We start from the raw sequence: 22,743 nt of genomic DNA on the forward strand, positions 1-22,743 counted from the left end.
ATTTCATCAATGGAGGAGCAAAACAATGACCATGTTGAGGACTTTGGTTACATAGACCAACAAGGCATCCTCCACCCTAATGTGCATCATGACAACATCTAAGTACCATTAGGCATGCCTAGACATTCCCATAACAACAAGGCCAAATTTCATTGGGAATGCCTTAACCAATCTTTGCTCCACAACTTCCTATGGTTCAAGCTAACCACGGTGTTCGAGTAGCACCACCGGTTGTAAATCCCCCTCTTGCTTTAAGAGACCATTATGTGCCTAATGAATATAATGCACCCACTTACATTCAATTGCCTCAATTTAGAGCACATCACAATGAAATCAAACCACAAACCATTCAAATGCTTCCTAACTATCATGGACTTCCAAGTGAAGAACCCTATAAGCATTTGGATGAATTCCTTGAAGTGTGTTCCACCATGAAATACATAGACATGCCAGAAGAAGTGTTAAGACTCAAACTTTTTCCTTTTACCCTCAAAGACAAGGCAAAATATTGGTTTAACAATCGTAGGCCTTTTTCGATAACTTCTTGGGCAGAAATGCAACAAGAGTTCTTAAAGAAGTACTACCCGGTTTCAAAGACCAATACCATGAGAACTTCAATTAGAGAATTTTCTCAAAGGAATGGGGAAATGTCTCATGAGGCATGGGAAAGATGTAATGACTTGCTTAGGAAGTAGCCACATCATGACATACCTAAGTGGCAATTAGTTCTGTAACGACCTGGGTTTTTTGATTCAACCCGGTACTACAGTGATGAACCGAAGATTGACCTAATAACGGATCCAGATGCAGAAGCAAGAAATGAAACGATGGTCTTCTAAGGCACAAAACGCATCTAAGACCCTAAGATGACCCTCCATGAGGTTACGGAACTCAAAGAAATAAGGTACGAAAGCAAAAGACCGGAAGAATGACAATTAAGCCCCCAGGGGCAAGGTAGTCATTTCTGAAAGTATGGATTCAGGTGTCACCGAGCACACCACCAGAAAGGCAATGAAAAACTAATCAATATGGACTCAAGAATCGCATGATTCAGAGTCCGGACGAAGGAGAAACAACAAGATGAAGAAAAACGAGCAAAACCCGTTAATCAAGGGCAAAATGGTCAATTTGCAAATGTGAAGGGAGATTTAAATCTAAACAACTCAAATAAGGACCACACAACCTAAACCAATTATTACACAACATTCCAAGAGGTTCCAAGAACATTGGACAAGAACCCACGAAATGCCCCTTCCCCGTTGAAGTAAAAACTGACACCCTCTCACTAAAACTTGAATAACTCCCACTGTGATTGGAGTTTTAATGCATGGTTGGTTTCATTGGAAACATAACTTCAAGATCATGAATTTAGGCTCAAGAATCACCCCATTTGGGTTAGAAACGAAAAAGTTATGGCCATTCAAAGTCGGAACAGCAATGCTGAAACTGGACTGGAGCTACTCTCGGGATCTAGCCATTTCGGTCAACCGAAATGACTCATTGGATGACCGAAATAGGCAAAATTCAGGCTGAAATAAGTTTTTGAAGTGTAGTTGCTTCGGTAGACCGAAATGAGCCATCGATCTACCAAAGTAGGCATGAATAGTGAAAATGGCTACTGGAAATGATGGTTTTGAAGCTCAATGAAAACCCAAAGCATTTCGGTCGACTGAAGTGGAATTTCAGTCTACTGAAATGGCTCAAAAATGTGCAAAAGCTACTGTTATGAACCTAAGGCTGAGAGTCTACATGGCATCCCCCATGGCATGTTTAATACACATAATATGCAAGTGTGTGATGATGTGAACATACACGCAAGTGTAATATGACATTTTAAGCATGCTAGAATGGCCTACGGCCTCATTACATTTCATTTACAAGATTTGACATGCCAAACCTCAAAGTTAAGAAAAATTACATTTTGAAACAAAAGGTGGCGTCAAATGAACACAAGTGTAAATATAAACATGTTTGGCCCTTGGCCTCATGTCATACATGTTAAATACAATGAAAAGAGTGTACTTATGTACACTTTACATACATAGAATCAAAGAATACAAGTTTTGGCATGAGAAGCTATAATCATCCAAGCAAATGAAGTCTGCAAGTCTTAGACCCTGTACCTAAAATATGCCCCAGTAACGTAGGGGTGAGCAATATAAAGCTACTCGTAGGAGATGAGCATGCATCGACCTAGCATTTTACAATTTATATCACCTTAAGGTGAAACATGTTAAAGGGGCTCATGCCACCTAACGACTAGGTCATAGTGAGACTCAGGGAGCATCCTAAGCTACCCTAGAGCATAAGCAACAAGAATCATGATACATATACATGTATGAAACAAGTCCAGATTTGGGATAATCCAAAGAACACGACAAGTTTGTACTAGAATACAAGAACAAGGCATAATATCTATGCTAGTAGACAAGAATGGAATACACGACATGAAGTATACTTGAAATCAAGGACAAAGCATAATGTCTATGCAAGTAGACAAGGATGGAACATTCCATGAAACACGAAAAGAAGTATACTTGAATCACGAATGAGGCATAATATCTATGCAAATGACAAGATTAGAGCATTATAATTTACACGGTAGGAGTTATACAAGAAATCAAGAACTAGGCATAATATCTATGCAATTAACAAGATTGGGATAATCCAATTAACAAGACAAGAGTTATACACAAAATCAGGAACAAGACATAATATCTATGCAATTAAACAATGATGGAACATTCCATAAAACACAAAAAGAGTCTTAAATCTTTAAGGAATACAACACTTGAAATTTAAGGAAATGAAATCACGAAGGAAGCATAAAATCTATGCAATGGAACAAGATTGGAGCATTTCACATACACGACAAGTTTAAATCTTCAAGGAATAACAACTTGAAATTTAAAGAAGTGAAATCAACCAATGTGGAAACTTAGATATCGCCCGGATTAAAACCGTACTCTTGAGATCAATTTAGGGCTACTAACCCATGGGTACCTTTCCCCTACTGTGCATTATAAGATAACCATTCAATTGAGATCACTTTAGGGCTTCTAACCCAAGGGTACCTTTCCCCCAATGCGCACTGATAATAGGGAGCTCTCTATCTCCCGTACTAAAACCAAGTCCTAGCCATATCATTTCTTGATTGATATCCCAAGTTCCAAAATCAACATGTTATGCAAGTCAAGATAGTATCAAATACTAGAAACACATTAACCACATCTCATGCACAACCAAGATTTTGAAACATACAAGTCATGCCCTAAGTTTGCATTAATATGATATGATGAATGTCGAATCTTCAGTGTGTGATTCGTTACACGCTATGCATGAAGGATGTTTAATGCGAAGTGTGCTAATCATTACACAAAGCAAGTCCAATGTCAAGTTACAAGTTCATTCTAAGCAAGATACAACCATGTGAATTAAGTTGCATACAAAGGAATTAATTAAATATAAGTTTCAAAACTTATCCGATTATTCTTGGTTTGATACACATGAATGAACTTGTCTAGAAAATCATGAATACAAGGTTAGAAACTGAATCAAGACCAATGAACCAAGAAATGGATTTTAATTACTTCATTTAATTAAAATCTCTAGGTTTTGAAATTCATCTAAATGATCTCAAATTAATATATGTTATACAACACGCCAAGACTTGATTTCAGAACATGATACAAGTACATTTCATACAATGCACGACCATGAGTATTAAACCTTAATACTAGAAAAATAATAAATGAAAGGTTTCAAAACCTAATCAAATATTCTAGATTAAATATATATGGAACTACATGATATGCATATCAAGAATATCAAGTCGGAATTCCAATGGAGTGAATAGTACACTCGGAATAAATTAATTAATCAAATTAATTAAATATTATTAGATTTCAAAGTACGTCCGAATACTCTCAAAATAATCTATGTTGAAGGGCATGCTAAGGCCTAATATAATATGCTAACACATATTGATTTCAAGTTAGTTAAGGCCATGTGAATTAATCTTTCACTTAAGATAAGTATTAAATAAAACATTTAATACTTATTCAAATATTCTAAGTTTTATACACGACAATGAGCATATCAAGGGGTAATATAATATTATGCTACATGTTTAAACCAAGTCATGAGCAACCCGAAAAATCAGATCCAGTACAAGAAAAATAAATAATAAAATCTCTAGATTTTATATTTAAGCATGTAAACAAGTTGTATAAGCATCAATAACATGCTATATAACAAGAATTAATCCTAGAACATCCCCTACCTCAATTTGAGATAAAATCTCAAAAGCCCGCCAAAATAAAAGTGCTCCGAATTCGACGATACCGGAGGGTTTTGTCGGGGACTACACCGGGAACAAGAATCCGCAAGAAGCCCCATGAAAATCCAAACTTGACCTCAATCCCAAACTCAAAAAATGGTCGAAAACAGGTTCTAATAAGGGCGTAAGATGCTCGTCGCCCAGACAAACATTAAACGTTAAGGCCGAAGACTTTTCATCAAAGAAAAGTGGATCAACGGAGGAGAGAGAAGGTGGCAGCCATGGCTGCCATGGAATCCGGCCAGAAGAGAGGGGAGAGAGAGAGAGTTCTAACTTTTTCACTTAAGACCCCCCTATTTATAGAAAATCTCAAAAAGTACCCCGAAAGGGTCCCGCCGAGTCCGGAAAAGTGGATTTTGAGCAAACGAGCTCAAACGGAAAAACTTCATGAACGAAAAAGATTTAACATGAGAAAATATGAACAACGGAAGAAACGGTATCAAAAACTGAGTCCCGTGCAGAGAGATATACCCCAAACAAGTTCGGCGCAAACCGGGGTCAGAAACTCTAAAACTGGAGAAAAACAACCAGAACGGAATTCTATGAGTACACGATTCTACAAAATGCGAAAATGAATCCCGTACTAGGATCCAGGCACCAGACGAGGTACGTTTGCAATAACTTTCGTTAATTGCACAATGACCCCTACAAAAAGGGTTAACTGCAAAACTGCCCCAAAATGAAAATATCTTCCAAAAGATATTTTCTTAGATACCCCTAAAATAAATATCTTCAAAAGATATTTATGAAAAACACCCCAAGAAAAGAAAAGAATTCCAAAGAATTGTGCATCCATGCCCCTGTGGACATTGGGAGCAACTATAGTACTTTTTTGAAAAATTAAAGATACGTATTTTGTGGAAACCACTGAAGATCAAGATATGTGAAGTCAAAATCTAACTCCGAGCACGAAAAGGGTGGTTGTGCCAAAAACTGACAAACGGGGATAAGACAGAATAGGGAAAAAGTCAAAATAGTGCATAGTCTCGAAAAACGAAAAATGTGGAAATGACTCGGTCATCAAAGGAAGTTGTCAATCCATGGAAAAGTGTCTCAGAAACCATTCATGAGCGCTCGAGATGACACTAAGCGACAAGAAACTGAACTCAGAAAAGGAAATTAAACGAAAAAAATTCATTCGTAAAATTTCAGGAAAAAAGAAAGGAAGGAAAATTTCCGGGTCATAACAAGTTCAATATTTCTTTAAAAGTTTACCGGATAATCACAAGGATATGGTTGATGCATCTATGGGTGGTTCTTACCTCAATAAGTATGAAAATGATGTGTAGCAATTGTATGAAAGTATGAATGAAAATTCCATGCATAGATCTCTGTCTTCTAAAAATGGTAGAAATCTAGGTGGAAGGAAGAATGTTGGCTTATATCAAGTTGACAACTCCAATGATATAGCCGGCGAGATGGAATCCTTATCTCAAAGGTTTGATCAATTTTTGATCAACCAAATTTCGGCAAATCAAATGTCTTCCTCCCCTAATCATGTTCATCATCGTGCATCTAATGAATCATGTATGAATTTTTCTAGTGTGTTACATTCTACTTCCAATTGTCCCCATGGACATGTGCAAAATGACAATCATGAGCAAGCAAATGCCATTTTTGCTAACTAAGAGAATAATCCGTATGGCAATCATTACAATCCAAGTTGGAGGAACCATTCGAACTTTTCTTGGAAAAGCCAAAGCGAAGGCGCAAACCCTCCCCAAGGTGGTTTTCAAGGAAATTATGTTCCACCTCTAATGTAAAGCCAAGGTTCCCATGGTCTTAGATCATCATCATTTCAATCACATGGAAACCAATTCTCTAATTCTCATTTTCCAAATCAATCATATTCTCAAGGAAACTCTAGAAGTCCCGCTTTTGAAGAAACAGTTTTGACTGCTTTAGGCAATCTAGAGGTGAACGCTCAATTCCTTTATTCTCACTCTCAATCCATTGCTAAGCTAGAAACCCAAGTAGGGCAAATAACTAGTACTTTAAATGCTAGAGAGAAAGGGAAAAGGCCTTTGAATGCCCCCACCAAAGCAACAATGTGTTGTGGAGACTCATTCCTCATCAGAAGGTTCCACAATTGAGCATGTCAATGCAGTGACAACCTTGAGGAGTGGGAAGATTGTGGACAACAAAGTAGGTATGTCCAATGAAGAAAGTGAACCAGTGCAACCAAAAGTTGACACCTGTTCCGTTTCACATTTTATTCCTCCTTCATTGCATGTGCATGATCATCATGTTGAGAAAGCATTGAAAAATTATTTGAAAGATGAATCAAAGCATGATTTGAAAAAGGACTTGAAAAATTCTTGTGTTGATGATGTTTCAAAGAAAAATTTTGAAAAAGCTTTTGAGCCAAAAGCTCTATTTTCGGATGCCTTGAAAGGATCCATTTATCTTGATAAATAAAAGACCAATGCTAATAAAATTTTACAATGTATTTGACATGTATGAGATGAGGCCAGAGGCCAATGACATGTATTTGTATCCTATGTAGTTTTGACTTCATGATATATTATGAAAATATTGCAAAATGTTAAGTTATTGTCTCACTATGTTTGCATCGGGTGTGGGAATTCCGTTTTGATTCTTCCGTAGGATCTCATTAATTATGCATGAAGTGTGGCCAAGGGCCAAATGGTAATTTTCAATCATTTGCTATTTTTGGTTTTCAAAATACCCGTTTCAAATTCATTTTCGCCTTTTTGGCCATTGGGGAGTCGGATTTTGACTCGACCATTTATGGGAGCCGCGGACCATTCCCGCACGCTCAAAATCACTTATTTCATTTGCGTGCATATTCGTTTCAGCCTAGAAGTGCATTTGGGGTCAAATGTAGGTTTGGTGCAAACTTACATTTTTGCCGTTTTGAGCCTAAACTGAGCATAAGGGCATTTTGGGGTTTTCACATGAAAAACAAAGTTTTCTTTTGGTATGGTTGGCTAGAAAACATGATTTTGAGGGTAGTTTATTCTTTGTGTTTTTCTCAAAAAAGCCCAGAAAGTCCTCAAAATTGCATTTCAAGTCAGCATTTCAGGCGCAGCCTACAGGAGTTCGAGCGCTCTGAATGGGGAGTTCGAGTGCTCGAACTTCGGGCAGAACTCTTAGGGCAATTTTCGAGCGCTCGAAGTCCTTGTTCGAGCGCTTGAGGTACTGTTCACGGGTGTGTGTGTGTCTTAGCACCTCCGACTTCAAATCATCATATCTTCTTCGTTTTAACTCCAAATTGGTCCGTTCTTGAGTCTAAATTGATCGTGTCGAAATAAGCTTTCCAATGGCGAGCTTCAGATTATTCTTGTAGCTTAATTTATTCAAGTTTTAGTATGGTAGTGTCTGTTTTTGGTTCGAACCGGGATATGGTTTCCCTTCCTTCGACTTCAGAACTTGATATCTTTGCCGTCTGGACTCCGAATCAAGTGATTCTTGAGTCTATCTTTATGAATTTTTCGTTGTCTTTCCAATGGTGTGCACGGTGGCACCCATTTTAGTGTGGAATAACCATTTTGCCCCCAGGTTCATTCTTTTATGTTTTTAGAACGTTGCTTCCGCATTTTCTTCCTTTGGGTTTCGTAACCTCATTGAGGGTCACATTGGTGTCTTAGAGGAGTGTTGTATCTCTAGAGACCATTGTTCTATCTTTTTCTTCAGCATTTTGGATCCGTTTTGGGTCATCATAGGACACACTGGGTTGAAAAATCCAGGGTCATCACATATGGCTTCTCTTGGAAACTATCCACATGTTTCCCATTTTCGTAAGAACGAGGAATATTTGAATTCAAAATTGCACCTTTTATGGGGTATTTTTAAAACCGTAAATCAATTGTTCTACAATAAAAACATCAGATTTCTAGTTTTGTCTGCACTCTACTTCCTCAATGATTCAACAAATGTATGCAAGTCAATAATCATCAAAGCCACGTAAAAGCAATCCAAATCAAACTTTGAAAGAAATTTGTATGAACATATTTAAATTAATGAAACTTCTCTAAATAATCTACTTCATCTTGCTGCTTTGACACTATTAGACAGCCATTTATTTTCTAACAAATCTTCTTTTTTTTCTTTTTCTTTTTCATTTTTTTTTTTTTTTTTTTTTTTTTTGTAATACTCATTTATTTGTCTAATAGTGCAAAGAAGAAGATTGTTTTTGCTTCCCATGAGTTTATAAAACTTCTAATGAGCCTTATCAGTAGTACTACTGCTCTTCTTTTTTTTTCTTTTCATTTTTTTCCTTCTCTTACATTTGTGAAAAATTACATTGCAATTTTCTTGACAAAAATGATGATTTACACTCAATTATGTAGTATACTTTTCCCTAAAACTGACTTAATATAGGGAGATGGAGATTAGGGAACTAGGTTGGTTTTGCACATCATCATTGTCTCCGGCAGCCAGAGTCAGCTCCTCTGCCCTCTTTGATGGAACTACTAGGATTAATTTCTCTCTGTATTTTTCTTCATTGTTATTAATTTGGGTATTTTTTATTTTTGTTTACTCACAATTTTGTTATGCTTCAAGAATTTGCATACTTTATCTCACAAATCAAAATGGGTTTGATCTTCTTTTGAAGGTTGTATACCTCTTAGTTTGGCCCAAAAAGTTCTCCAAAATTTCCTGAGTGCTTTCAAGGGGATTCAAACTCATAATCTCCAAAAAGTGAGGTAAGAGTGTTACCATTAAGCCATTCCCTTGGGGTTCAGTAAAATGCTTCATTAAAAATTGATTACACTCCAACAAAGTTGGGGCAATTATGCTTGAACTCTTACCATTACATGAGTACACAATGGCACGTTGCATTTAAAAACTTGGTTCATGGGTGTTTGTTAAGTAAGTTCCAGACTTTTAGCTAGTGATTTCAATTGAGCTAAAGACAAAAATTGTGACCTCAATGATTCTATAAGAACTTTTTTACCTTTGACTTAAAGCCAAAGGGAAGAGGTATTTTATTTTCTACTTAGCCAATCATGTTGTTTTAGCATAGTTTTGTTGTTTGAGAAATTTATGTTTTACTGAGTTTTCTTTTCTTTTTTAATTAATAACTATACTACCCTTTTTTTTTTTTAACAATTAAAGCCCAAGTAGTAATTTTTGGAGAAATTTATTGAAATACACTTCCCTTCCCTTCCCCCCTTCTCCTCTTCCCAAGGGATGATTAGCACCATTTGCGAACACTTGGAATTGATTCAGGCATGCCATAGTTAGCAATTAGAAACAAATTGCACTCATTACAGGTCAACTTTGATGATGAAGGGCACCCACAACTGATCTTGCAAAACAATAATAAGGGAATATGCTCTCTGTCACTGTTTCATTGACAAGATCAAAATATGCATCAAATAATTCACATGAATATAATCTAAAAACTAAATACACTGAACCATCAAACAACATCACAGCAGTTTATCATGTAAATTGAACTTTCTTGCGGAATATGAATATATAGAGACAGGGAAAAAAAAAAGTAATTAACAAAGACGTTGAATAATTAACCTAATTAAACAAGTGTGTATATGAATTCATACACTTTTGACCTATTAAAAAGATTTCAAAAATGAATGGAAGAAAAACTAGATTAAAACAAAATATATCCTTGTAAGAAGTGGTTTGTAGTCAGTCGTGATCTCAAAGAGAAAGATAACAGATGTTCAATAGATGGAACAAAAACGAATCAACGAGGTAGAGATAAGAATCTTCTGACCAATACCGTACCAAACTGTAGTCGCCGTTGAACGTTGTCAGCCTTGGCTTGTTCGTTCGTCTGCCCTTCGTCGGTTGGCCGGCATGACAAGTCAGAGCGTTTTAGAAAGGCAAAGAGGCGGTGTGAAACTGGTTGGTTCTTAGGAAACTTGAGATTCTCTTCGAAGAATGTGTAATCCCAAAATACATGGACCATTAGATCAAGCAAAAACACAAAGACTTACAGAAATCAAAAACCCTAAAAATCAAGATCAATTACAATATCAGAACCACAAACATAGATACATTATCATACATAACATTAGAGACTGAAGGAATATATAACAGAATATATAAGGGTTTATAAAGTTCCATCACAATAGTACCTCCTGATTCTGATAGCCTCCTCCAAGCCTGAGATTCTCTTTGAAACAACAAAGAATTGCTTCTGCAAACCTGTATTTCCCACAGCGATTTAGACTCAGACCACAAGCCGACTCCAGATTTAGTGAAGATTGAATCTTGTGATTCGGTGAAGATTGAAGCCAACAGAATGTTTAATTAAGAACCTCTGTCTTCTACGACAATGGAAGAGGGTGGAAGAGCCTCCGTCTTCTGCAACGATGGAAAAGGGTGGAAGATGATGGAAGACGGTGGAAGAGGCGTGAGGGCTTGAGCGTTCAAAACTAAAGACTAGGTATATGGATGTAATGATATATATGATTAAATGACGTAGTTTATGTTCCTCTTCAGTATTTTGTAAAATAAAATTATTTTATATATTATATTTTTGTAGCGCCAAACAAAAAATGAAGCGCTAAATGTTGCCGCCGCACTATTTTTTGTGGAATTGGGGACTGGCTAGTTAAAGTTTTAGGGACAGTCTTTAGATTGTGCCAAAAAATAAGATTTTAGGGATGGACTAGCTAGAATTTTAGGGACAGTTTATGAGATTGTGCGAAAAAATAAGGTTGTAGGGACGGGCCAGCTAGGTTTTAGGGACAGTCCTTGAAACTGTGCCAAAAAATAAGTTTTTAGGGACAGACTTCTAGACTGTCCCTAAAACCTTATGTTTTAGGGACAATTTTTAAGACTGTCCCTAAAGGACTGTTACTAAAACCCATATTTCTTGTAGTGACAAGAAGTCCCTGCTGAATTACCATCATCTAGTACATCGATTCCTCCACCGATCCTTCAGCGTAGTGGGAGGACTATCATCCGACCCGAAAAACTCACGCTTTTGGGTGAGGTCTATGAGGCCGTCCCTGATAAGCATGAGTCGGACCCAGTAAACTATGTGGAAGCGTTGACCGATATAGATGCAAATCGTTGGAAAGATGCCATGAAATCAGAATTGGAATCTATGTATTCTAACGAAGTCTGGGATATTGTAGAACTTCCTAGTAGGGTTCAGTCAATTGGTTGTAAGTGGATCTACAAACGAAAGAGAGGAATGGATGGGAATGTTGAGACATTCAAAGCTAGACTGGTTGCCAAAGGCTTCACTCAACGTGAAGGTATTGATTATGAGGATACATTCTCATCAGTTGCAATGCTTAAATCTATTCACATTCTTTTGGCCATTAGTGCTTATTATAACTATAAGATTTGGCAAATGGATGTTAAGATGGCATTTTTAAATGGCCATCTTGAACAAGACATCTACATGAGGCAACCAGACGGTTTCATGGTTAAAAGTCGTGAGGATTGTGTATGTAAGTTGAATAGGTCTATTTATGGACTTAAGCAAGCTTCACGCATATGGAACATTTGCTTTGATTAGGCAGTCAAATTATTTGGCTTTGAACAAAACGTGTTTGAACCTTGCGTTTACAAGAAAAAAACAGGGTAATGTCATCATGATTCTCGTTTTATATGTCGATGACATCTTACTCATTGGTAATGATGTAGAGGCTTTGTCATTAGTTAAAAGGTGGTTGTCCAATAAATTTGAGATGAAAGATCTTGGAGAAGCAAGCTATATTCTTGGGATCAAGCTTATGCGAGATCGGGTTAAAAAGAAAATAGGCTTGTCTCAAGAGTCTTACATTGATAAAGTTCTGATCAGGTTTGGAATGGAAAACTCTAAGAAAGGGTTTTTGCCATTTAGACATGGATTGGCTCTTTCTAATAACCAGTCTCCCCAGACTGATAAGGAAATTGAGCAAATGAGGCAAGTACCATATGCTTCGGCAGCTGTTAGTCTCATATATGCCATGGTCTGTACCAGACAAGACATTTGCTACTCTGTAGGGATTGTCAATAGATATCAGTCCAATCCTGGACTTGATCATTGGTCAGGTGTGAAGAATATCTTAAAATACCTTAGAAGAACTAAGAATCTCATGCTCGTTTATGGAGGTGATGATCTGGTTCCAGTCGGATATACGGATTCTGATTTTCAATCAGATCCAGATGCCAGGAGATCTACATCTGGATATGTGTTCAAGTTCAATGGAGGGGCAGTTAGTTGGAAGAATGTCAAGCAGGGTTGTACTGCTGACTCAACCATGGAAGCAGAATACATTAGCCTCTGAGGCAGCAAAAGAAGCTGTTTGGTTGAGAAACTTTCTAATTGAACTAGAGGTTGTGGAGTATATAGATAGGCCTATGACGCTTCATTGCGACAACACTGCTGCTATAGCCCAAACAAAGGACCCAAAATTTCATAAAGGAACAAGACACATTCAGAGGAAACATCATGTGGTTCGTGATATAGTAAAGCGAGGAGATATACTTGTAGCCAAGATTGCATCGGAACATAACCTTGCTGATCTATTCACAAAGGCTTGACCGATTAAGATGTTTGATCGTCATACGGAGAACATGGGAGTTGGATGTGATTCGAATTGGCTATAAGTGCAAGTGGGAGCTGTTGGGATATGTGTGCCCTAGTTTAGCAAATTCTTATTTTGGATTGTAAAAGTCATGGTTCCTTATCTGAATATTATTATTAAAGCATTATACAATTGGTGAATGTAATGTATTATTTTCGATTCATTATGGAATTGATTGTATCCACTTGATTACAAGATATATTTATATATGTATGTAATGGCAATTAATATTATGTTATAAATTAGTAATTATGGATGGACATTTAATTAGTTAAGACTTGTACCGAGTCCACAATAGATTGAGATATATTGCGAGAGCTGTCGTATGCAATTGCTCTCTATCACAGTCATGGCTTTTGACTCTCAAGCTTGAGAGAAGTATAGACTCTTTTATTAATTAATAATTACTTTCATTTGTTCGGCGGATACCTCGGGATCCTTAGATCGGCACTTTGGGTAGTTATGTAATTAATAGTTAGAGGTCTATATTCTCAATATTTGCATCAGTACTTTTTGTATTTATTTTGTTCTGATTATGGTTGATCACAAATTAAATTCGAAGGCCTTCGTATGTTTTAGACAAATGTTTTCTATATATATTTATTTAGTAAATTATTATTTTTGTCAAATAAATATTTTATTGTGATCGAGCTGGAAATAATCAAAAGTAACAAAATAATTATATTAATTATATTGTAAGATTGATGGCTTTAATTATCTGATAAATAATTATGCATAGAGGGGTTAAAGTGCAACATTAACGTAGAGGTTATTTACTATTTAATTGGAGTGTAATTAATTTCTTTTAGTGAAGTAGAAATTAATTTATAAATTAATGGAATCGGGTCCATGATTTAATGGACCAGACCAATTATTAATTTATAAGAGCCAAGAAAATAGTAAGCGAAAAAGGATTCTCACCAATAGCCCAAGTTGATATTGGGATCCTGTTAGAATTGAGAAAATTGATTTAGAGATGGAGAATGATTTATTGTTTCCTTATTCTTATTTTTATTTTTATTTTGCCTATATATACATGGGTCCATGTATATTTTAAGGGTGACTTTCAGAACAAGAAAATGAATACACTTTCTCTCTCTAGATTTTAGGGTTTGTTTTCTCTTCTAAAGGAGGCTACCACAAGCCTAGATTCCAAGGTTATTCATCAAGGCATATTGGTGATTCTTAAAGGGAAGATTATAATCAAGAAGAAGGATAAAGGATCTTGCTAAAGGTATCTACAATAAGTGAGAACATTCAATTTAGAGGAAAGATTAAAAAGGTTTATTCAGACATTTGATGTAAGTATTCAATCTGTTTATTGAATCATACATCATCTTTTATTTGTTTTTGCATAAAACTTGTCTCTATGTGATAAATCAAGATCCATGATTGCAAATCCCTCAAAAATTTTTAAAAACTTACATGTTTCCCAAAAGTGGTATCAGAGCATGGTTTGATTCATTACCAGAGATCATGTGTTTATAAAAATCATCTTCATGGATCCAAATCATAAATACATATATATATTTATTGATGTATATTGATGTATGATTTATTATGTTGATATATATTAATACATGATGATGTATGTATAATTGTGAATGGATGATGATGTGTGTTTGGGTCATGGATGAAGCTTATAGGTATATTGAATGTAATTTTATCTTTGGATGAATGTAATTAAGGCTTTGATTTAGCTGTTTGAAAATTCAATGATGTAATTTAATTTTTTTCATTGTATTTTAAATTGTAAGTATTTATTAACGCCATGTAATAATCATCAAAGGATGCTATGAAGCTTCAAGAAGGTCCGAAAGGGTTAAATTATGCTTCAATAATTTTTTGGAATTTTTCTAAATTTTTTAGAATTTGTCTGAAATTTTTTGAAGCTTAATTTAATTTTCTGGAATTTTTTAATATTTTTCTGGAATTTTATCGGCGATTTTCCGGTGTCCGGAGGCTCGCCGGCGATAAAAGGAAGCACTAGAGGAAAACAAGAAGAGTAATCACATGTAGATGTAGGAGGGGTGAGCCTGGCGCGTGAGGAACACGCGCCAGGAAGTGGCAAATAGATTACATGCTGGGGCGTGTATCTTACGCGCCAGCCAAGGAGTTGTTTCCCTCCAGGCAAGTGGAGGCGCGTCCCGGCGCGTCCCATGCGTAGCAACGTGCCCCAGGTGAGTGCAAGCGTGTGGGAGTGCGTCCCTTGACCCTTCAGCTTCCCTAGGCGCGTGCCAGCGCGTGTGGGACCCTCCAGGTGCGTTCCAAGTGGCGTTTCACTTCTTCGAACGCGTACAAGCTTCCTATGGGTGTTTACAGACTGTTGAAGGACGCCCGTACAGCAAGAATAGTATTTAAATGTTAAAAGCTAAATCCATTGGCCTTTTAAATTGCTTTTGTTTGTGATTTGATTATTTATGTGATGCATGGAATAATTTAATACTGATTATAATTGTTCATGCATTGGATCCATGATTTTTTATCTAAATGGCTTGATTTATATTAATTAAATTATGAAGATAAATTGGATTAGATTGCTAATTAATTTGAGGGTATTTATTGGGAAGCGAAACATTATTTTTGTAAATTATTTTTGCCTCAAATTAAATATTAGTGATTCATTTAAAATCCATATATTTTCTAAATTTAAATGGATTAAAATAAAGGCGTTTTGCATGCATTAAATTATGAATAGAAAACCCTAGTTATATTTAATTAAAAATTGAGTGGGAGCGGGGATTTTTATACATTACCCCATGGCCTTCGTAATTATAACCATTGTGATTAGATCTTTAAAAATAAGGCCCCACGCATGATTTAAAGAGTCTAGATTACAATAATGGTTGTCTCACGAAAATATATTTATTAAATGATCACTATAGTTAGATCTTTAAAAATAAGGCCCTATGCATGATTTAAAGGGTTTAAGCTAATAATGGCAATATATTTAATATAAGTTTTTTTCGTTGGAGCATTAATTATGTTATACATTCAATCTAAAATCAATAGTATTAGCTCCCCAACGGAGTGGTCTATACTAGGTGATTTTAGAAAGGCTAAACCTAATCAGGAATTATTTCATATATAGATAAGGCATTGTCTAAAGAGATACGGAAATAATGAGTTGTTCTCGTCAATAAGCAATAATGAATTCCGCCAACCGAATAAGTTATTGGCATAATGATTGTCCGATTTTTCATGCAATGTGGTTAAGGGATCCATAATTAATTAATTATTTTATTCTTGCATGATTATTTTTTATTCACTTTATTTATTGTATGAATGCTTTTATTTTCAGATTTATCATGACGAGTCCATTCAGTCCACTTGCAAACATACTAAAAGAAAATCGATTAACTGGACCTAATTATATCGATTGGAAAAGGCAACTAGATATTGTACTCACATATGAGGGGTTGAATTATGTGTTTTAAAAATGATTGGTTTTCTAAATAAACTTGAGATCCTTGTATGCAACTTGGATGGTGAACTTCAGGTTGACATAATTATCACTTCATTGCCAAACTCATTTAACTCTTTTAGGGTTAATTATTCTATGAATAAGCTTGAGTACTCACTCGCTGAACTTCTGAATGAGTTGGTAACCTTTGAAGGGATAATCAAAAGTAAGGGTGCATCTATTAACTACACTCAGTCTGCTGGACCATCCACTTCTAGGCCCAAGAGGAGGGCAAGAAAAAGAAGAAGGATGGTGCCAAAACTATGGTTGTGCCAAACAAAGTAATCCAAAAGGATAAGGGAAAGAAGAAAGTGCGAGTTGAAGGCGAAGGAAACTGCTTCCATTGTGGTCAACCGGGTCACTGGAAAACCTAACTGCCCAACACTTCGCACACAAGGCAAAGGAAGAGGTATATTCATTGTTTAGGCATGTAATGTGGTCGAATCTATAGATTCCTGGTACATAGATTCTGGAGCCACTAATCATGTTTGCAATTCATTGCAGGGATTCCAGGAGTCCAAAAGCCTCAATGAAGGAGAGATATACTTGCATATGGGATCTAATGCCAAGGTGGAAGCTAAAGCAGTGGGAGTGGTTCATATGCAGTTTGATAGTGGGAGGAGTCTTAGAAGATTGTCTTTATGCGCCAAATGTTAGGTGCAATTTAATTTCATTTTCTTCGTTGGTTTGCAAAAACTATATTTTTACTTTTGGAAAAAATGTTTTAATTAAATGAAATGGTTGTGTTATAACTTCTGGTGCATTGAAAGATAGTCTATATATTTTAACTCCTAGCTTATCTCAAATGTAAAATTATGAATTAAATGCAACTTCATCTAGATTGAACGTTAAAAGAAAAGTAGTTTCTCCAAACTCATTGTATCATTGGCATCTACGATTGGGTCACATCAATCAAAATAGGATTCAAAGGTTGGTTAAAGAAGATTTATTACCTTGTGAGGCAGAGGAGCCTATGCCAACTTGTGAATCCTGTATTGAAGGAAAGATAACTCGAAGGGCTTACTCAGCTAAAGGATATAGAGCCAAAGAACAATTAGAGTTGGTGCACACAGACGTGTGTGGTCCCATGAACACCCAAGCAAGAGGAGGGTTTGAGTACTTCATCACTTTAATTGATGATTATTCACGTTTTGGATATATTTACCTAATGCGACACAAGTCAGAAGCTTATGGAAAATTCTGTGAGTTTCAGGCGGAAGTGGAGCGTAGATTAGGTAAACTTATCAAAACACTTCGATCTGATCGAGGAGGTGAATACCTCTTGGGGGAGTTCAAGGATCATATGGTCAATGAGGGTATTGTGCGCCAGTTATCCACACCTAACTGCCCCCAACAGAATGGAGTGGTAGAAAGGAGAAACAGAACTTTGCTTAACATGGTTAGATCTATGATGAGTTTTGCTTCATTACCTCTATCATTTTGGGGATTAGCCTTAGAATCAGTAATGTACATTTTGAACTGTGTTCCATCCAAGTCTGTTTCAAAACGCCATACGAGCTGTGGTTTGGACATAAACCTAGTTTAAATCACATGCATATATGGGGGTGTCCAGCACACGTGCATAAGAAACAGGCAAACAAGTTGGAAGCAAGATCAGATGCATGCTTTTTTGTTGGCTATCCTAAGGGCACTAGAGGTGGATTATTTATGATCCCAGGGATAATAAGGTTATTGTCAGCACTCATGTTGTTTACCTGGAGGAGGATTATATTATGAACCACAGACCTAGTAGCCAGATAGTGTTAGAGGAGATGGTTGGGACATCAGATATACCCCCTGCGGACACACCGAATATAAATACTGAGAATGATGAGATATAAGAAGTCCCTATTGAATTACCATCATCTAGTACATCGATTCCTCCACCGGTCCTTCGGCTTAGTGGGAGGACTATCATCCGACCCGAAAAACTCACGCTTTTGGGTGAGGTCTATGAGGCTGTCCCTGATAAGCATGAGTCGGACCCAGTAAGCTATGCGGAACTATTGACCGATATAGATGCGAATCGTTCGAAAGATGCCATGAAATCAGAGTTGGAATCTATGTATTCTAACAAAGTCTTGGATGTTGTAGAACTTCCTAGTGGGGTTCAGCCCATTGGTTGTAAGTGGATCTACAAACGAAAGAGAGGAATGGATGGGAATGTTGAGACATTCAAAGCTAGACTGGTTGCCTAAGGCTTTACTCAAGGTGAAGGTATTGATTATGAGGATACATTCTCACCAGTTGCAATGCTTAAATCTATTCGCATTCTTTTGGCCATTTGGCCATCTTGAACAATACATCTACATGAGGCAACCAGACAGTTTTGTGGTTAAAGGTTGTGAGGACTGTGTATGTAAGTTGAATAGGTTTATTTATGGACTTAAGCAAGCTTCACGCACATGGAACATTTGTTTTGATCAGGCAGTCAAATTATTTGGCTTTGAACAAAACGAGTTTGAACCTTGCATTTACAAGAAAAAACAGGGTAATGTCATCATGATTCTCGTTTTATATGTCGATGACATCTTACTCATTGGTAATGATGTAGAGGCTTTGTCATCAGTTAAAAGGTGGTTGTTCAATAAATTTGAGATGAAAGATCTTGGAGAAGCAAACTCTATTCTTGGGATCAAGCTTATGTGAGATCGGGTCAAAAAGAAAATAGGCTTGTCTCAAGAGTCTAACATTGATAAAGTTCTGATTAGGTTTGGAATGGAAAACTCTAAGAAAGGGTTTTTGCCATTTAGACATGGATTGGCTCTTTCTAATGACCAGTCTCCCAAGACTGATAAGGAAATTGAGCAAATGAGGCGAGTACCATATGCTTCGGCAGTTGGTAGTCTCATGTATGCCCTGGTCTGTACTAAACCAGACATCTGCTACTCTGTAGGGATTGTCAGTAGATATCAGTCCAATCCTGGACTTGATCACTGGTCAGCTGTGAAGAATATCTTAAAATTCCTTAGAAGAACTAAGAATCTCATGCTCGTTTATGGAGGTGATGATCTGGTTCCAGTCGGATATACGGATTCTGATTTTCAATCAGATCCAGATGCCAGGAGATCTACATCTGGATATGTGTTCAAGTTTAATGGAGGGGCAGTTAGTTGGAAGAGTGTCAAGTAGGGTTGTACTGCTGACTCAACCATGGAAGCAGAACACATTGCAGCCTCTGAGGCAGCAAAAGAAGCTATTTGGTTGAGAAACTTTCTAATTGAACTGGAGGTTGTGGAGCATATAGATCGGCCTATGACGCTTCATTGCGACAATAGTGCTGCTATAGCCCAAACAAAGGACCCAAAATTTCATAAAGGAACAAGACACATTCAAAGGAAACATCATGTGGTTCGTGATATAGTAAAGCGAGGAGATATACTTGTAGCCAAGATTGCATCGGAACATAACCTTGCTGATCCATTCACAAAGGCTTGACCGATTAAGATGTTTGATCGTCATATGGAGAACATAGGAGTTAGATGTGATTCGAATTGGCTATAAGTGCAAGTGGGAGCTGTTGGGATATGTGTGCCCTAGTATAGCAAATTCTTATTTTGGATTGTAAAAGTCATGATTCCTTATCTGAATATTATTATTAAAGCATTATACAATTGGTAAATGAAATGTATTATTTTTCGATTTATTATGGAATTGATTGTGTCCACTTGATTACAAGATATTTTTATATATGTATGTAATGACAATTAATACTATGTTATAAATTAGTAATCATAAATGGTTCAAAGTCAGTAATTATGGATGGACATTTAATTAGTTAAGACTTGAACCGAGTCCACGATAGATTGAGATATATTGCGAGAGCTGTCGTATGCAATTTCGCAGATACCTCGGGATCCTTAGATCGGCACTTTGGGTAGTTATGTAATTAATAGTTAGAGGTCTATATTCTCAATATTTGCATCAGTGCTTTTTTTATTTATTTTGTTTTGATTATGGTTGATCACAAATTAAATTTGAAGGCCTTCGTATGTTTTAGACAAATGTTTTCTATATATATTTATTTAGTAAATTATTATTTTTGTCAAATAAATATTTTAATGTGATCGAGCCAGAAATAATCAAAGGTAATAAAATAATTATATTAATTATGTTGTCGGATTGATGGTTTTAATTATCCGATAAATTATTATGCATAGAGGGGTCAAAGTGCAATATTGACTTAGAGGTTATTTACTATTTAATTGGAGTGCAATTAATTTCTTTTAATGGAGTAGAAATTAATTTATGAATTAATTGAATTGGGTCCATGGTTTAATGGACCGGACCAATTATTAATTTATAGGAGCCAAGAAAATAGTAAGCCTAAAAGGATTCTCACCATTAGCCCAAGTTGATATTGGGGTCCTATTAGAATTGAGAGAGTTGATTTAGAGATGGAGAATGATTTATTGTTTCCTTATTCTTATTTTTATTTTGCCTATATATACATGTGTCCATGTATATTTTAAGGGTGACTTTCAGAACAAGAAAAAATGAATACACTTTCTCTCTCTAGATTTTAGGGTTTGTTTTCTCTTCTAAAGGACGCTACCACAAGCCTAGATTCCAAGATCATTCATCAAGATATATTGGTGATTGCAAAAGAGAAGATTATAATTAAGAAGAAGTAGAAATGATCTTACTAAATGGATCTACAATAAGTGAGAACATTCACTTTAGAAAAAAGATTAAAAAGGTTTACTCAAACCTTTGATGTAAGTATTCAATCTGTTTATTGAATCATACATCATCTTTTATTTATTTTTGTATAAAACTTGTCTCTATTTGATAAATCAAGATCCATGATCGCAAATCCCTCAAAAGTTTTTAAAATCTTGCACGTTTCACATCATAAACATGTTTTGAACAATGACCTTGGGATTAGGAGACTTCAAAACCGTGACAAAAGGTTAGAAGTACAATATGTAATAGGCGACCCACAAACTCGCCGGAAAATAACCTAGTTAAAATCGCAGGAGAAAAACGACCCACAAGCTCTGAAGAAATCAACTGGAATTAGAAAAAACCCAACCAATATCATTGGAGAAAACAACGATTCACAAGCTCGCCGGAAGAGAACCCAGCCAGAATCACTGGAGAAGGACCAGCCGAAATCGCTGGAGAAACCCAGCTGGAATCGGACTCATTCAACCACAGCCAGAAGGACCTCCTACCCAGAAACCGTCGGCGTAGCGAATTATAGCCGGGGAACAGCGAACTCCCTAGAGAGGCCCAGCCTAAATATCGCCGGAGAGGACCAAACCGTGACACCGTTTGAGATCGCCGAAAATATAAATGGCGAGTCTCAAACCTGCGGCTAAAGGAAGAACCAAGAACTATTGCGCCGGAATTTGTCAGACCTATAACCTATGAAACCGGTAACCCAACTTCCCCAATCGCACCCAACCGAGACCCAAAGAGGAGAAGCAAAGGGCAAACCTCAAACCGGTGGCCGGAGAAGAAAGGGAAACCATGGCGCCGGAATTTAACGCCTGCGACACCGTGGAAGAGAAGAACGAACCGTGAGGGATGGATGAAGGAATTGGCAGTGGATGAACCATGGATGAAAGAATTGGCAGTGGATGAACCATGGCTGAAGGATTTGGCAGTGGATGAATCGTGGCTGAAGGAATTGGTAGTGGAGGTTCGGTTTAGAGATATTTGCAGGGCTACGGGTGGTTTCAAAGGAAGTGTCAAGTGGGGATGGAAGGTGGAGGCGAGAGATATTCAATGGCAAGGCTAAAGGGGCTCGATCTCTGTAACTTGGGGATCGATACTTTTAGACAAAAAAATTGGCTCTTTACTGTAGAATGAGAAAATGGAAGGGGATTGATCCACATGGGTTGGGGATCAATCCACTTGGGCATATATTTTGTTTCTCACTGCCAGAAACATGGGTTGATCTCCCATATATATATATATTTTAACACAAAGAAGAATATACTAAACTAGAAAGAAAAATATATACTAAATTAGAAAGCAAATATATACAATGGGAAATCAATTGTTTTTATTTTATTTTTATTTTTATTTTTACACAAAACTAGAAAGAAAAAATATATACTAAAATAAAATATTATACTAAAATATATACTAAAAATATCATATCCTAATAGTATATAATAAAAATATATGCTAAAATCAATTTATTGTTATTCATAATTCGTATATACTAACAATTTATTTTTATTTTTATTTTTTTAATTTGAATAAAACAAAACTAAAAAGAAATATATATACACTAAAATGAAATATATATAAAATAATAATAATAAAATAATAATAACATAAATAATAATAATCATAATAATTGAAATAAAATCAAACACCAACCTACCCTACCAATTACAAGTTTTGTTTTTTTATTTTGAATTTCTAAAAGTAGCATTATACAATAAATAAAATAAAGTAAAAGA

At 36.2% G+C, this 22,743-nt stretch overlaps 1 pseudogene; it reads right to left on the reverse strand.

The window, feature by feature from the left end:
- Nucleotides 1-610: 610 nt before the first annotated feature.
- LOC132298044 (small nucleolar RNA R71) lies at nucleotides 611-709 on the reverse strand (annotated as a pseudogene).
- Between the last annotated feature and the right edge of the window lie 22,034 nt (nucleotides 710-22,743).

This window comes from Cornus florida, unplaced genomic scaffold (assembly GCF_030987335.1).
Source record: "Cornus florida cultivar Cherokee Brave unplaced genomic scaffold, ASM3098733v1 CherokeeBrave_3.0.0_Hap2_Chr02, whole genome shotgun sequence".
Lineage (NCBI taxonomy): Eukaryota > Viridiplantae > Streptophyta > Magnoliopsida > Cornales > Cornaceae > Cornus > Cornus florida.